The sequence below is a fragment of the Octodon degus genome, unplaced genomic scaffold (assembly GCF_000260255.1).
Source record: "Octodon degus isolate 3935 unplaced genomic scaffold, OctDeg1.0 scaffold00146, whole genome shotgun sequence".
NCBI classification, from domain to species: domain Eukaryota; kingdom Metazoa; phylum Chordata; class Mammalia; order Rodentia; family Octodontidae; genus Octodon; species Octodon degus.
In genome coordinates, this window is record NW_004524722.1 from 524238 (window position 1) to 531993 (window position 7756).

Consider the following 7756-nt stretch of genomic DNA (forward strand, 5'->3'; position numbering starts at 1 on the left):
GAAGCAACCAACTAAATAGGGCAAGCACTTAAACTCAGTAGAAAAAGGAGCAAACGACAACAGGTAAATAACATGGCAACCGTAAGTCAATATGTCTCAATTCCAACCATCAATGTAAATGGACTGAATTAACCAATTAAGACAAATAGAATGGCACAGTGGATTAGGAAACAAAATCCAGCAATACGCTGTGTACAAGAAACACATTTAACTCATAAACATATTCATAGGCTGAAAGTCAAGGTATGGAACACAATATTACACGGCCCAGCACCTCAGAAAAAAGCAGGGGTAGCAATCCTATTCTCAGACACTCTCAACTTCAAACCAAGAATGATCAAGTGAAATAAAGAGAGCCACTATATACTGGTTAGAACAAAATTTCAAGAGGAAGAGGTAACACTCATAAATATGTATGCACCAAACACGGGAGCACCCAACTACATAAAGCAAATCTTAATGGACATGAAAAATCTACTATCCAATACCACAAACTTAACAGAAGACCTTAATACACCCTTATCCACAAAAGACAGGTCAACCAGACAAAAACTTAGCAAAGAAATAACAGAACTGAACCAGAGCTTGAAACAAATGGACTTGATGGACATATATAGAGTGTTCCACCCAAACACAGCTGAATACACATTTTTCTCAGCTGCACATGGGTCATTTTCTAAATTAGACCACATACTGGTCCATAGGTCATGCTTAAGTATATGTAAGAAAACAGAAATTATCCCATGCACATTATCTGACCACAGTGCAATGAAACTGGAAATAAATGACAAAAGAAACCAGAAAAAAACCTTCAATACATGGAAATTAAATGACACCCGACTCAGCAACCAATGGGTCACAGATGAAATTAAACAAGAAATTCAACAATATCTACAACTCAATGAAAATTCAAGCACAACTTATCAGAATTTATGATGAAAGCAGTTCTCAGAGGGAAATTCATAGCTGTTAATTCACACATTAGGAAAACAGAACGGGAACAAATAAATACCCTAATACTGCACCTTCAACAACTAGAAAAAGAAGAGCAAACCAAACCCAGAACCCAAAGATGGAAATAAATCACAAAGATTACAGCAGAAATTAATTCAATTGAGACAAAGAACACAACTCAAAGAATTAAAAAAGCAAAAAGTTGGTTTTCTAAAAGATTAAATAAAATCGATAAGCCCCTAGCCAACCTCATCAAACAGAGGAAAGAAAAAATTCAAATACAAGCAATAAGGAATGAAAAGGGTGTAGTTACCACAGACCCGGTGGAAATTCAGAAGATTATCAATAACTACTTTGAAAATCTTTACTCTCACAGAATAGAAGACACAGAAGGAATGGACAGATTCCTGGAAAGGTAGAAATTACCACAAATGAATCAACAAGATATAACCACTCTCAATAGCCCAATAACAGCCAATGAAATACGAGACATAACTAAAAACCTACCGACAAAGAAAAGTCCAGGTCCACATGGATTCACAGCTGAATTATACAAGAAATTTGCAGAATATGTAGTCCCTATACTCCACAAACTCTTCAATGAAATTTAAAAGGAAGCAATCCTCCCAAAATCATTCCTGGAGGCAAGTATTATACTGATACCAAAAACAGGGAAAGACGCAACTAAGGAAGAGAACTACAGGCTTATCTCCCACATGAACATAGATGCCAAAATCCTCAATAAAATACTAGCAAATAGAATACAGCAAATCATTAAGAAGATCATACACCACGGTTCAATTCCCCAGCACCACATGCCACCTCTGGAAAAGCCCACTTACAAGTCACAAGGCCTTTCAGGGACATCTGAACACAAGCTATAATGATCTAAAAGCACATTTTTGCCTATATGAGTATTTTGATAAAACTCTGTCTTTAAAATCAATGATTTCCAGGGCCAGACAGATAGCTCAGCAGATTAAAACTCCTGCTTAGGCAGACACAGGGGTCGGGGATTCAATTCCCAGCCTGCCCTGTGGGGGGGGGGCCCACGCCCCAGGGTGCACTGAGACAGTGACTGAGACTGGGTGTGGTGGCACATGCCTGTAATCCCAGCATTTGGGAGACAGAAAAACAGGAAGGATCACTAGGAGTCTGATCTGTATAGTAAGACCCAGTAGACTCTATACTAAATACATACATACATAAATAAATAAAATCAATGATTTCCAAGTGGAACACTACATAAAATAGCCATGTTTTTATTCCTACTATCATAAATAATTTCCTAAAAAGAGCATATAGCCACTATTAGATGAATGAATAACTCTTTTCTTAAATTTCTTACGGCTTTGGGAATTATTTAAATTCGGGGGAGAAAAATAAACTTGGCTTTGCAATTTAAGATTAATCTGGATGTACAGTCACATGCTACACAATAACGGATGCACCCTTGTGGCTTGGACATCACAGAACACACTTAACACAATCACTTGCCAAGGCATCTTCTTGCAAACAAGGGACACAGAACACAAGACACTGTTGTCACAGAAAACGGCCTACTGTTTTACTGTAAGCTTTTCAAAGCAGTAGAATTGTAAATACATAAATAAGTAACAGTCTTTCATTATCACTACCAAGAACTACGTACTGTACGTTTCTTTTCTGTACTGGGAATCAAACTCAGGACCTCACACTCGCCAGGCAGGTGCTGTGCCACTGAGCTATATCCTCAGACCATGTACAGAATCACATGCACTATGTTTTTATACAAATGGCAGAACTGATGTATTTGTATCATTATCATAAAAACATGAAGAGTATATTGCACTATCATATCACTAGGGGATAAGAATTTTTCATATTTATTATAATCGTGTGGGGATAGTGTATGTCATACTTCACTAACCAAAATGTTGTGCAGTGTAATCCAGCACATGCAAGAAAGACAGACAGAGAGCAGTGGAGACTTTAAAAAAGAGGGAAATATAAAAAATCCTAGAAACTGTTTCATGAAGTGGTACCTCTAGGGTTTGTTTTAATTTTCCCACATTCTTTATACATTACATTTTAATTCCTTATACAATAGATTTCTTATACATTAGATTGCAATATATATTAGATTTTTTTCTGGTATGAATAAAGCTGCTTTGATTCTAAAATAAACTACTGCTGCCACCTCGCGGAAGGAAATAACATTTACATCTATCAGTGTTCTAAGTTTCAAGGTTTATTGTCTCATTATCGCTACTTAAAATTCTTCACTAAACTTCAACTCAATAAACATCTAAGAATTCCCTCTGCTATTTTCATAAAAGTTTAGTTTTAAGACACGTAGACTTCTTACCTATATATTTTCAGACCCTAATACTGGTTTATTATTTGCATCTCTAATTTCTTTGTTGAAATACATGTTTCTTAATTTTGCTTCAATATCAAACATCTTAGGCATAACATGGAACAGGTATTTTTCATCAAGTATTGATATGTTTAAGTCCCTACAGAATATGATAAAAAAAATTAAAAATTAGAATATATTTTTAAAAATAGGCGTAAAGAATTATATACTTCTTATGTTTACACATAAGTCCAAAACACAAATCATATACAACCTTGAAGCAAGACGTTTGATATTCAGACAGATAGTGAGGTTAAGCTTAACAGCCTAGGTTGTATGGTAATAACAATAAGCTTGTCTTCTGGAGGGTTAACAACCTAAGTTTGTAGACCAAATTAGAGAAAAAGGAGGGCTGCAAGGAAAGCCAACATTTTGGCCCTAGCCTTCTAAGGTCAATTTAGACTCAGGACATAGGAGAAATTGTACTGTAACATCATGTAACTCGGTAGTGTTCCAAATTTTCTCATCAAGGAGATTATGGGGCCAAAGAGGAAAGTGATCGATGATGTAAAGTGTGCCTAAGGAGAGTCACATGGAGAGAAAACATTCTCTCAGGCTTTCACAGAGAGCACACTGGCCAAGCAATGGCCGTGACTCATCCACTTGGCTGACACTGACAAAGGTTCTACAACCTGAGGTACAGGATCTCAGGATAAATCCTGAGGGGATTTCACTGACCTTATCAGACCCAAAAGCTACAACTCTTCTTGCATAGGTCCTGCTTTACCTTGGTCTTAACCATCCAGCAGAAAAGTATAAAAACTAAATATAAGAGGTAAAACCATGGTGTTATGTTGAGCTGTAGGGGACTCAGGTCAACAATTTCTGACATTGCCAGTCAAGCAGAAGACCCAATACTATTATGGGCTACTGGACTCTTGTAGAATATTTTGCTGAGTTTACACACCTATAATGTTCAAATAATGGAACTTAACAAAAAAAAAAGTGGGGGGGATACAGATGAATGTCCATTTTCTATCTGTGTAGTCCAAGTGGTTAGGATAGATATATAGTTACATTCTCTTAATGAATAGAGGGATTTGTTCTAATGGTGTTTGTCAACAGGATATCATGTCCACATCTTGCACAGCAATTAACCACTAGGAAGAATGTATGCAATGTGTTAATTATTGAAACTGTCCTACCAATTTGATTTGAAACTGTCTCATTGCTATTTGTTTCTCAATAAAATCATGAAAAAAATTTTTGCTTCAAATTCTAAAGACTAAAAAAGAAATTCACTGATACTTAGACTTTACCTACTGAGGTATCTCCCTATCTAGTATGTAAAAATTCATTTATTCAAGATAATTTTTTTGTATGTTTGTTTGAGACAAGGTCTCTTTTATAGTGCAGGCTGGCCTTAAACTCACTATATATTCCTGATTGTCCTCTGACTCACAGAGATCCTCCTGCATCAGCCTCCAGAGTGCAGGGATTACAAGCATGTACCACCATACCTGGTTCAAAAAAAAAATTTATAGAGTGTCTGTATCAGCCAGTAAGCACCCTGTGTATAATAGTGAAAAAGGAAATAAAAATTACTGCCTTTTAGAAGTTATAACTTAGTGAGCTTATAGAATTGTATGTTATATTATATTTTAAAACTTGTTTCCTCCTTTTAATTTTTTTATCTCCATAAATTCCTAGGTTAGACATACAGAAAGTACAGGAGAAACTGTCCCTAAAATGGGGTATTTTTGAGAAAATATAGTTTAGAATACTTTGAAATTACAATCATGCATACAAAATTTTGCAGACACTGTAAGTCTTCACAATTTTTTGTATTAATGAAACTACTGAAAAGCATAGTGCAAATAAGTGTCAGTAACGTGTCAACCTCACAATGTTGCTTGGTTGATTCATTGCTCCAAAAAAAGTCATTTAGCATGGCTATGTATCAGCTAAAGTGCTCAAGTTTAATGAAAATTTAAAAAGCTTGGAATATCTAGCATTTAGACAATAAAGGAAATGTGTCATTTAGGGAATATGTTTGCCATCATGGGAAAAGGAAGTCATTGTTCTTAGCAGTCACCTCAAACACTGCAAAAATGTCTTACATGTTAGTTGAGCTTATAGTCCATACAATTGAGCTATGGTGGATTTCATTCTAGGAAGCATTAATTTTAAAAAAGAATGCTCAGTAAGAATGCATGGACTGCAATACATGTCAATTTGTCTCCAACAGAAAATAGAGCTGGAGACAAAGGCTTGTAAGCCAGTCATTTGTAGTAAATGATTACCTCAAAAAGAGTGGGAAACTGGAAAGGAGAAGAAAGGAAGAATATCAAATATTTGGGTACACAATGAATTCAAGGCCAGCCTGAACTACACAGCAAGACCCTGTCTCAAAAAATAAATCAGTAAATAAGCAAACAAGGACACCCCACTCGGGTCCCCTTCTGTCCCTCTCTGGGACAGGAGCTTTTGTAACCCCAATAAATATATTCTGCTCTTAACCTTCACTGTTCCTCAAATCCAAAGTTAGGTTTTCCAGTGGTGCAGCAGAGAAGCAAAACAGAGGGAGGGAAAGCCCTTTATTGCCATAGAGGAGGAGAGGAAGCCGCTGGACCACAAGGAGGTGGGAGGGTCCTCTGACCTGAGACAATGGGAGGCTGGACTTCATGGACCTTTCCTAGGGCCAGAGTTTGAGGTGCAGGTTCAGCAACACTTCTGGGGCTGATTAGGGTGTCCTCGGTGCACATGGGAAAGGTAAAAGTAAACTGAATATTTTCAGCAGCAGTGGGGAAGGAGGAGGAAACAGCCCCTGGGAAGATCAGCTATTGTTTTTTGGATTCAGCCATGTTGAATCAGGGCTATAATAACTTAGCAATTTGTACTCGGGCAACCACATATCACATTCTTTAGTTTTAGGGAACACAAATTTGTCCCACATATCTTTCAGATTTCTGATATAGGGGAATGAAACTCCAAACCTAAAAGATACCTGGGACAAGTTTTTGTTCTCTAAAACCAAAGAATGAATTTTGGGAACAATGAAGTTTAAAAGCAGAATATATTTACTGAGGTAAAGAAACCTCCTGTCCAAGAGAGGGACAGAAGGCGACCTGAGTAGGTTGCCTATGAATCTGCCTTTTGTAGAGATTTCTATAGAGCAAAACAGAAATCTAGGTGAGGTGAGTTTATGATGGAAAACACGGGAATTCTCACATGAGGTGGGACAAAGATATCATCCACCAATAACATTACAGGCATAACTGCTCAGGTAAAATTGATTAAATTCAGAACCAAAGGGGGAAATGAGTCACCTAAAGCAAGCAGGCCTAAATATAGAATAGGGGATTTTCCTGTAGGGGTTGGGCTAGTGACTCTTCCTGGCTTCCTCAAGGTGATGATCAATCCCAGATGCTTATCTTTATGGGGGCGAGCATTTGTTTGATCCTGTCTTGAGGTCTGGCCCACAGCAGGAGTGTCTATCTCTCCCACAGTTGCAAGGCATCTTGTCTTTCATATTGTCTCCTTGAAGGCCTGGCCCTGTCTGACTGCCTATAATATTTCTATCTAATTCAGCTGCTTGGAGCTGGGGAGATAGCTCAGTAGAACAAGCACTTGCCTGGCAAGTGCAAGGGCCTGAGTTCAATCTCCAGTTCCGCCAAAAAATAATAATAATAATAAAATAAAAAATAATTCAGCTGCCTATAACAATTGGAGAATGACTTAGAGCTATACAACTACCCAAGATGCCTGGTGTCTATCTATCGAAGGCCTCTAGATAGAACCTCTGGAGAGTATCTCCAACTACTAGTCAACAACTACAACCCCTGGCAACCTAAAGAAGCCAGAGCCGAGTGGTTATCACCCATGCTTCTCTCACAGCAGTTCAGGTTACTTCTTCAGAAGGGGAAGTGTTGTAGGCAGCTGAGATAGATAGAAATATCATAGGCAGTCAGACAGGGACAGGCCTTCAATGGAGACAGCTCAGAAGACAAGATACCTCGCAACTGTGACAGAGACAAAGACTCCTTCTGTGGGCCAGACCTCAAGACAAAAGAATAAACAAATGCAGTCACATACTTTCCCAGGGAAGGGCATCAGGGATTTGGTATTCTAAACAGATAGCATCACCTTGAAAAAGCAAGGAGTCATGTACCCTAGAAAATCCCGTTCCGTATTCACGTCATCTTGCTGTGTGACTCTGTCCCCATTTGATCCAGATTTAACCAGTTTTACCTGAGCAACTGTGCTTGTAATCTTATTGGTGAGCCATAGTTTTGTCCCACCTTATGTGTGAGTTCCCATGTTTTCCACCTTAGCCCCACCTCAACTCATGGCTTTGCTCTATAAAAATCCTTAAGGGGGCCAGGGAGATGGCTCAGTAGAAGAAGCATTTGCGCAAGGGCCTGAGTTCAATCCCAGGTTCCGCAAAAAAAATAATAATAATAA